At 45.5% G+C, this 9,971-nt stretch overlaps 1 protein-coding gene across 4 annotated transcripts in view; it reads left to right on the top strand.

Annotated features, from left to right (window-relative positions):
- Positions 1-2,614: 2,614 nt before the first annotated feature.
- Positions 2,615-9,971, top strand: part of Setd5 (SET domain containing 5) — a 79,096-nt gene continuing 71,739 nt past the window's right edge. The window contains exon 1 of one of the 4 annotated variants that reach the window (XM_035448621.1): positions 2,615-2,917. The gene's annotated coding sequence lies outside the window, so the exon portion shown is untranslated. The remainder of the gene's footprint in view (positions 2,918-9,971) is intronic. The other 3 variants (XM_035448623.1, XM_027429048.2, XM_027429050.2) reach the window with 3 other exon arrangements.

Here is a 9,971-nt window from a genome sequence, read left to right as displayed (position 1 = left end):
ACATTTTACTTGTATATTGCTACAAATCAAGCAATATAATAGGGAATTAGAACAGGACTCAGTAAGACGGTTCGGAAGCAGCTCAGCAAAACCACATTTGAACCAGCAATAACCTGAGTGACATGAATCAAGCCAGAGGCCCAGGAGAAAGCACTGCTTAAATAGGAAAATACAGGCTCACAGGACCTTAGGCCAGGAGAGACAACATCCGACCTAAACAACCTGCATTCCAAAAGGAACCACCTTCTACAGATATGTACAGTGACAACATGTGAGCAAGCAGTAATCAATTCCATGTGACTTAAGAGATAATTGTGTACGTAGAAAATAATGAAATGAAAAAGTTGTCATTAGCCCATTAAGTCTTCTGCATTGTACTAAAGTATTAAAGAGTCAGTAAATTTCATGTCAATTCGTGTACCTTTTAATACAATCAGCCTGACAATATGTTAAGACACATCAGGTGATATTGGAGGAGGAGATACCCATCTGGAAGCCATTAATAAGAAACAGCTCTGTCTATTAATGGTGAAAAAGGAGACAGGCATTCATGGGAGTGAAAAGCAGCTCAACTTTAGATCTATTGCAGCAGAGCTCCCGAAGGGGATAGAAAATGAAAATCAAGGCAAACAGTCAACAAAATGTACTAAGGAGGCATAAAAGAACTGCAGGGTAAGGCCCCAGCTACAGCCTCAATTTGTGGTGTAACTAATCTGTCTGGTTTCATGACTCATCAGGCTTCTAAGATCATGAGGGGAAGAATGCCAGTGCTCTGTCTAGGGATTGGGTGAGCCAGTACTAACAAATGAAAAGGGGACTCAAATGAGAGTGCTAAAATATCTTTTGGTAGGGCTGCAGAGGGAGCAGGAGGGAAAGAGTGAAGTGCAGGGCCCTGTAGAAAACACTAAAATTCTGTTTATGTATTCTAACTTGCGACACTATAATTTCATGATATAGCAAGGATCTCAAGCGTGAGCATAAAACTCGGGTGAGCATGACCTTAATCCAACTCGATGAAAAATACTCCAAGGCTTATTAATAATAACCTGTAGTTTTGCTGCACAAAACCCCAGGCGAGCACCTAGTCTCCCATTTCCCTCCTTTGCCCCTATTACAATCACCTCCCGACACAAACGAAAATCCGTGGGAATTCTCACCCTTCCAATTTTACACCAGTTCAATTCCCCTGCAGGACAACGCCCACGCACCAGGTTAGCCCTCAAGCCTGCCCAGAAGACTCCCGCCCATCTCCCAGAAAGCCTCGACTTGCAGATCACGAGGGGAAAGGGGGAAGGGATCCTTCCAGTCCCGGGGCGGTCTTTAGAAGACAGGAGGCAGCAGAGAACTCCCAGAAAGGTATTGCGGCACTCCCCTCCCCCAGCCGAGTAGGGTGCGGCCTTCTCCCCGCCTACTCCACTGCGGCTCCCTTATTGACTGCTGCTCCCAGCCTCCAAACCGGCCCGGCTGAGCCCCCACTTCCTTCCTCCACTCCCAAGAGTGCGCGAGGCAGGCCCGGCTCATCTTGCCCCTCGTGAGGCAACAACTCTAGAAGAAACCGCGCTCGCCCCCGCCCCGCCGCTCAGGCCGCCCGCCCGCCCCCAGCCCCCGCCCCCAGCGCGCGCTTCCTGCCACGTTGCGCAGGGGCGCGGGGCCAGCCTCTGCGGCGCGGGGCCTCGGGGAGGGCCGGAACCTGCGAGCGCCTCCCCGCCGCCCCCGCCGGCCCGCGTATGGACTCAACTTGCATGAACGCGGGCCAATTGCATGGGCCAGTTTTCCGGGCCCCGGGAGCCAATCAGATGAGGCCAGGCCGGCGGCGGCGGGTAAACCGACTCCCCCAGAGGAAGGGGAGGGTGGGAGGCCGACTGGGCGCCAGCCACTTTCGCTGACCCTCCCTCCTCCCCTCCCCCGCCCCAGGCCGGCCGCGCCCGCACGTCCAGCTCTCCTCACCCCACCTACCTCCCGCCCCACCCAGTGGGCACAGCAAGGCAGCCGGCGGCGGCTGCGCACACCGGCACTCGTTAACTGACAGGCGCTCCACTCCAACCAAAACACGCCATTTGTGTTTTCACACACGGCGGGAGGAGAAGAGGCCAATCAGCGACGAGACGTGAGCCGGAAGCGCTCCTCCGGCCCCCCCGTGGGAGCCACGGCCGCGTCCGGTGGAGATTTTTTTTTTTCCGCTCCCTTCTCCCTCCCCCTCCGGTTGCTGCAGGGCGGACCGTAGTGCTGAGCACCACCCGCCGGCCCCTTCCAGCGTACGAATCGTACCCAGCGGCCCCACGAGGCGGTCCCACCATCCTCGGGGGGCCCACCGCAACCGCCCGTCCCCGCCAACGCGCCGAGCCACCCTCCCGCCAGAGTCCCGATCCCCTACCTAAGCCGAGGCTCTCTGAGGAGCCGGAGCCCCAGAGCACAGCCTCTTCTTTAGGCGGCCCCCGGCAGCCTCCGCTGATTGGCGGCGAGCTGGCCAATAAGTGTGGGGCGGTGGGCGGAGAGGCCAATGGCGCGGCGGGAGGGGGCGTGTCCCGCGTGCCCCTGGCGCCGGCACTGGGAATCCCCGTGCGGTCAGTGGCGTTTCCGCTCGGGCAGCGGGCTGAGTGAGCTGCCGCTGCCGCCGCGCTGCCGCCGCCGGGGGAGGGGCGGCCGCCGCCGCCCGCCTGCGCTCAGAGACTCACGCAGCCCTAGTCCCGCCAGTCCGCCAACACAGTAGTGCCGGCCCCCCTCCGCCCCTGGCCCTCCCCCTCCCCGCCTTGGGCTCGCTCCGCCTTTCTGCCCCCCACCCCCACCTCACGGGTACGGGCCATTCCCGGCCAGGAAACGCCGTGGCGCCGCGTTGGGCCTAACTCGAGTCTCGCTGCCTCCCGGGAGTGCCGTGCGCCGCAGCCCGGGCCCAGGCCCCGGCAGCGCCTGGGTCAAGGTAAGGGTCTAACAGAAAAGAGACACCGAACCACACGACCGGTCCCCGGGGGAAGAAGGGTCACCTCAGTCTCCCCGCGTTCCTTCTCCTCGGGGTCGCGGGCCTGGGCCTCCCCAGGCTGGTAGCAGGCGGATACTGTCCTTCCCATCTTCTCGGCCACCCTTACACACCATTGCACCTCTCTTGCCTAGGGAGAAAGGCTCTTGTTAATCCAGTCGACCCCACTACCCTTTTAATGTCTTCCCTGGGTCAGAACTCTTCCCCTCCCCCTACTCTGGTCTCCCCCCTTTTTTTTTCCTGGGCACTGCCTACTCCACGTTTATACCCTTTCCAGGAGAGGCCTCTCGCAACCCTGCTCTCAAAATACACAGGCATACTTTTTTTTTTTTCCTGTCCCTGAGCCCCCACCTCCACCCCCTGTTCTTGCGGCCTTGTGACAACTCTCATCGCTTGGGGGCCCGGTCCTCCCCTCCATAATCTTCCTGAATGCCTCCCTCGGGTTCTCGAATCCCTATCTCAGATGGCTGCTGTTTTTCCCATGCCAAAGACATTTACCTTCACCACCCCCACCTCACATTCTTGGACTCCCTGTGGCGTATGCCCCAGTATCTCTGCGATATCCCTGTTGAATTTGTAGGGTTCCATTCTGGAATTGAGCCAGATTTCGTCGTGTTCCGTGCCTAGGGCGTGGAGAGCGATCTTTTAAGAACGACTTTAAAGACGGGGGAAAAATGTGCCCCTTATGAATTCTCTTCCCTTACGCGTGCGAGCAGCGATGTGAGGAGAACGGCAGTGGGCAAGAGCCCTGGTTTTAGTAGGTGAATCGCGTTGAGGGAAAGTTTTAACTGCTGGGAAAGCCCCTTCTATGCTAATTTATTCTATAGAGCGCCTTTGCCTGTTTCATTCTTGGGAATAAGGGCTCTTTCTCCTGTGTACTGATGTGCAGCCCGCTCTACTGGTCTGGGTCAGGGGTGCGTGTATGACCTGCATTTTCTGCTTTCTCATGTTACTTGTGTAATGTGTTCACCAGCAACTCATTTCTTGCCCAGAGCTGTGGGCTCTGCTGGGTTTTGTCTATACCTGAGTTTCTTTTTCCAATTTTTCTTGTGCTTAGAATACTTAGATTCAGCTTCTCTGATTTCCTCCATACTTGGACTAAATAAACTGTTTTTAGATGACATATTTGTGACCAAGGTCATGTTTACATTACTTCCTTGGGCATATGTTAAAGTAGCCTATACTTTTGATTGGGGAAGAAAGATCCTGATGATTATTTTGAGTTTTTTCAGGAGTACTTTTGTGTGCAATGTATTGAGGGGAAAGTGCTTCTGATGGTTAATTTTATATTAGTAATGGTTTAAGGTCCCTAGGAGGAAGCTGTAAGGGATAGTTTTAGATTTGTGTGCAGTCTGACCTAGGACTAAAGCAGAGAATACTGACATAATCAGAGATTTCTGAGCTTGGAGGACACAGGAATTTTTTTTCCCCTTGGAGTTCTTCCAGTTTTCTCAAGAGGACCATATAGTTCTCTGGCCAAAATTTGTGGCCAGTTATGGGATTAGAGCCTTTAAGGTTATTCAGATTGTCTTGTGTAGAATGTTGAATTATGTCCTTCAGTAGGACATGACCCAAGGCTCTTGTTCCTAGCTGTAAATTTAAATTTGATTGCTGAATGTTTAGAAAATTGGCCTTCTAAAAACCACAGCTTAATGCTTACTCCGAAATTGCTGGTTTAATTAAAAACGAATATTTGGAATTTGGTACATGTTCATTTTTCTAATCAGAGATCTCAATTTAAAACTGACCTTAGGATTGTTTCTAAAAGCATACTTCCAGCTCTTCCAGTGTGGAGAGCTGATCCAAAAAAAAAAAAAAAAAAAGTGTGTTAAGAAGTGGGGGTGGGGTAAAGAGAAGGTGGCTCCTGTGTTGGATCACAGGAGTGAGTATACAAGGCGGCAGCAGCTGCTGGCTCTGGAGCTCTGGTTGCTACGTGAGAAGCTTGAGTAGTGCTGGCTGCTGTCTCCAGGGAAGGACAGCAGTGCAGCGTCCATTAATGCTGTTGGCTGCAGGGAACTGCACTTAGGCGATGGCTGCTCAGGACTGGAAAGAAACCTTGCTTGCTTTCCTGGGATAATGCACTGCCGAGCTGGTTTGCTTTTTGTTAGTGAAGAGACCAGAATTAGCAATTCATTACTGTATCCATTTATGGATATCACTATCTGAAAACTGGATCAAAGTTAAAGAGTTTGGGTTTTTGTTTGAGAAGAGGTTGGCAGCTTTTTGAGGTTTTATACTTACATGGGACTAAAAAAGTTCATTGGTGTTTTGATCTTTTTTAATCCTTTTGAAGACTAAAATAGTAAAAAGATTTCCCTGAGTACCAGAACAGGGTGAGGAGGATCTTTGTTTTGTTTTTACAATGCAACTGATATGTTTGTTTTCCTCTATCTCTTAATTGCTTAAGTCACTTCTGATTTGTAAATGCCTCTCCATATTAGGCCATCTTTGCCCTTGTGAATAGATGTTATGCTAAACATCTAAATATAATTAGAAGCTTAAACTAAAAAGAGCTACTTTTGGATTAATATTTAATTTTTGCTCTTATTTTCTTATTATTCTGTAGGCCTCTACAAATTAGACATGTTTGACCTATAAATTGGATTAATTGTGTGTGTGTTGGATTGTAGTCTTTCCACTGAACAAAGATGTATCTTGACGGTAATCCATCAGAAATGCAGGAAAAAACAGAAGGAATATTAAGAAATTGAGTAAGTTTAGTTCAGGGTAGTAAGAAGTCAGCAAGAATCCTTTCTAAGTTTTGATATCCACCCCCAACGTAACAGAACCAGGATGATCTCTGATTAAGCCCAATAGTTTGTCTGACAGTCACCCAAGCATGTGCAACCGTGAATTGTTTTTTTCCCCTTTAAGATTATTACTGCAACCAATACCTGTTCAAGATTCTGTTTGTCCAGTTTTGTACCAATGTATTTAAATCCCACAAACATCTATTATTTGTAGTATGGCTATAGCATTTGTGGCAAGGAACCAAGAAACAATGGTGAGCATTTTGTCATTCACATATATGGTTCATATTGTTTTTCCAGTGCTAAAAGCAGGTCTATAAAACAAAACTCTCTTAATGATTGTTTCAGGTGGTTTTAATACAATTACATAGGTAAAATGCTATATCCCATCAAAGTGATTTCACTTATACTGAACATTTAATATAGTACAAAATGCTTACCGTTAAAATGCAAGTGTTCTTCCGGGCGGTGATGGCGAATGCCTTTAATCCCAGCACTCGGGAGGCAGAGGCAGGTGGATCTCTTGTGAGTTCGAGACCAGTCTGGTCTCCAGCGCGAGTGCCAGGATAGGCTCCAAAACTACACGGAGAAACCCTGTCTTGAAAAACCAAAAAAAAAAAAAAATGTTCTTAGGTTAATTATAATATGAAACTTTCCTTAGAAAATAATTCCTACTACTTTTTTTTCCTGTTATTTGGAACTGGTTGTAGTCTCGATGTCACTCTCTGGAGGATCAAGAGGCTTTTTTCTTAGAAGGATTACCTGGAGTGGCACGCTTAAAAATGTTTACATCTTCTGTTACGGTTCAGTATCTAGGAGCCTGCATACCAAAATTATTGTGACCCTTTTGACAAGGGTGGCTGTGTCAACTTTGCCTTTGGATAGGAAAATAAAATCTTCATATTGAAATAACTTAGAAACATTAGGTCATAGCAATCAGTAATTGTTGAGTACATATCAAAGAGAAATTAGATCATAAGTAAAATAAAATTTTACTATAACTTTCAACTAGACTCTAGTGACTTTTCAGTTTATTTTGAAATTAAGAGGCCTAGCCAGCTAGGAAAAACTTAAACTGCAAAGTGCCTTTGAAAATGTGTATATAATAATACAACTGGTAGTCATTTATAATTTGATTTAAAATGTTCTTTCAGACAGACTTCTTAGAAAAGTAATTCATCTATGTTATAGGTACTCTGAACTCCAGAGGTGCTAACATGTCTACTAAATGACATGACCTTCCCTTGGTATTGTATTTATTTTCTCTAGTGGCTAGAGTTCAGGGAAGGTTGCAAAAGGTAGAGAGAATAGCCTTTCTTTCATTTACCATACTTTGTTAAATCACGTAAACTTAAGGAAATTGTCCTATTCTGTGTTTAATTATAAATTGGGTAGAGATGCCAGTAACTCTGACTGGAGATTTTGTTAGCAAAAAATCACTTGGGGAGTATTCTTATTCAGCACTTAAGGAAGGGAGCTGTGAGGTAACTAAAGGGACAGTGGTGCTAAGTTCAGCACGGGTGTGTGTGTGTGTGTGTGTGTGTGTGTGTGTGTGTGTGTGTGTGTGTGTGTGTGTGTGTTGCTTCTGAGTAAGGGGGTCTCAGACCCTATCCTGCCCCACTCTGTTCCATTATATTGATTTTTTTTTTCAGAGTAACTGAGGAAATGCCATACTTAAAGTATCTTTGATATGAAGTTAGGAAAATCCTTGGTATTTTCAAAACCCTAAGACTATTGGTCAGTTTTGCTTGGGACATAAGTCTTCTGCTTCCATGTCTTTTCTATCTTTGTAGTATGAGACTTCCCTTAGTTTTCATGGCAAATTGAAGTGATAGTCATATATGTGTACACCCAGAGTTGAGAAAACCTTTTATCCTTAATGTTATGAGTTATAATCCAAAACAAATCAGGGCCTGTAGAAATTTCTGGCTAGGGAATCAAGTTTTTGATTTATGCTGCTGGATCAAAGGGAAATGCCAGTTCCTTGCTGCTCTGTTTGAGAAATAGGTGGAAGTATGGGAGGAGCCACAGACCTCTGCAGCAGGATTTGGTGTGAGTAGAAAAGGAAGATTTTTGTTTCAAATGGCCAGCTGCTTATGTCAGACTGACTCCCTTATTATGCTTCCAGTAGGCCTGTCAATATGGCCAAACAGCTAGATAAGTGCGGGGCAGGACAAAGGGCTCTTTGCACAGCAGGGAAGCAGGGTTGGTGGGGGAGGGGCAGGAGGTAGGAAAAGCGAAAGGAGGTTTTTTTCCCCCCAGGAGATTATTCACTTTGGTTTACAATTAAAGAAACTGTTTTTAGTTCTCACTTAAGCCTTGAATTTATGCCAAGCATATACTTTTAAGCCCAAATTCCGTATATTCTAGAAATCTGGGAAGAATCTGTCCTATCTTCCAAGGGAAAAAAACAAAAACCTCAAGCTTTGTGTGAATTAAAGTGAGTTCCATGTTCCACGTTCCCTGCCTTTCTAAATGTAAGTTGCCTCCTTAGTGGACCAGGTCTAGAGCATCTGTGAGCCAGATTTTAGTAAGGATTGAAATGGCATATTCTGTGTGAATTAAATTTGTATTTCAATAATGTGCAGTATGTTTAGTTGGGTTTAGATTCGACAAGGTGTCAAATACTGTTTCCCTTTGTTCAGTAATTGCATATTGTTAACTTTGATTTTATTTTAGTAAGAGAAAAAGCACAGTCCAGCATTCACATGTTTGCTCACTATCGTGTAAAATGTGCACTGAAAAAGGGTTTTTTTTTATAACTGCCTTGTAGCTCACATCTGTATGTCCTGTACTCAGGAAACTGAGTCAGGAGGCTCAGCCAAAGATTGAGGCTCTCTTGAGCTACAGAATAAGACTCTTGTCTCAAAAAAGAAAAATAACAACAAAACACACACACGCACACGCACGGAAAGCTGCCTTATTGTTTCAGCCTTCCTCCTACTTCCTGCACAATCTGATATGCTCTGGAGATTACTGCTGCCCCCATCTTTTAGTTTATACTCAATCCTATTAGTTTGTGCTTAGCTCTCAGTAAAAGGTGATTGCATCTAACTTGTTACTTAGTAAGAATTATGGTGTTAGAGGTGTGTAAGTTATATGTCTTACAGGCAAAACCATGAGATACTGCCAAGTTTAGGTTCCTGTTGAAATTGTCATTAAAATGTTCAGTCTGTCCTGAATCATTTCAGCTACTTTTAAAGTAAATGTCAAATGTTACATGCACGAGTTCTTTTTAAAAATTACATTCACAAATTAGTAGTTACTTAGATTACAAAAGGATTCCTCCTTATAAAGTAGTATATGACAGTTCATTTTCATGAGCAGTTTAAGAGAATTTAAATTTTAGAAATCCTTGAATCCTTTTCCTAGAGCACATCTGTTGCTTGTGGGAGATGAAGAAAACTGGAATGCTGATTTCTTTTTATGGATTGGCAAAGAATACATGGTTTTAGGCTAACATAACCACAATGTTGTATGTAATGTACGTTGATCAAGTTTTGTGTCGTTTCTCTCTTTTGTTAAAGAAATACAAATGTGTTGCCCATGTAATATTTTGAGTGTGACAGTCTTGGCAGTTACAACACATAGAATATTTTGATCTGAAAAGGGAAATTTGAGAGGCTGGTGGGAAGGCTCGGTTGATGAGGTGTTTGTAAAAAGAGGACTTGAATTCAGTTCCCCAAGCCCGAGTAAAAAAGCCATGTAAAAAAAGCCATGTGCGTGGTGGATAATGGATGCTTGTAATCCCAGCTCCAGGCAGGCAGAGACAGATCCCTGGGGCTCAATCAGCAGTCAGTCTGGCCTACTTGACCAGTTTAGGCCAGTTTAGGCTAGTAAGAGACCCTGTCTGAGTGTTGGGGGGAAAACATTGCCTAAGAAATGAAATGAGGGTTTTCCTCTGGCCTGAATAGCATGCCCATGCACACACATGCCCAAACAAGAAAGTAAATTTGTGTCACCATCACTGCTATGAGAAGTTTCTCATCAGCAAAATAACACTATTAATATGAACTTTAGTGAGGTGTATTATACATTACTGTAGAAATTTAAATGGTCATTTCTTCTCTTTACAGTCAATTAACATGGATTATTTCCATAAATTTGTGGGACTAAAAGGAAGATAGTTCTAGCTTCATACTCCCTACCAAATAGCTATTGCTAGCATAATATAGTTCCCTTCGAAAATACTGGAAATCTCTAAAAATGTAGCTTTTATTGCTATTGTTAAACTGAATCTGACTAGA

The sequence above is a fragment of the Cricetulus griseus genome, chromosome 8, assembly GCF_003668045.3.
Source record: "Cricetulus griseus strain 17A/GY chromosome 8, alternate assembly CriGri-PICRH-1.0, whole genome shotgun sequence".
Taxonomy (NCBI): domain Eukaryota; kingdom Metazoa; phylum Chordata; class Mammalia; order Rodentia; family Cricetidae; genus Cricetulus; species Cricetulus griseus.
The sequence above is the reverse complement of the archived record's forward strand: the minus strand, read 5'-3'. Positions and strand labels throughout refer to the sequence as shown.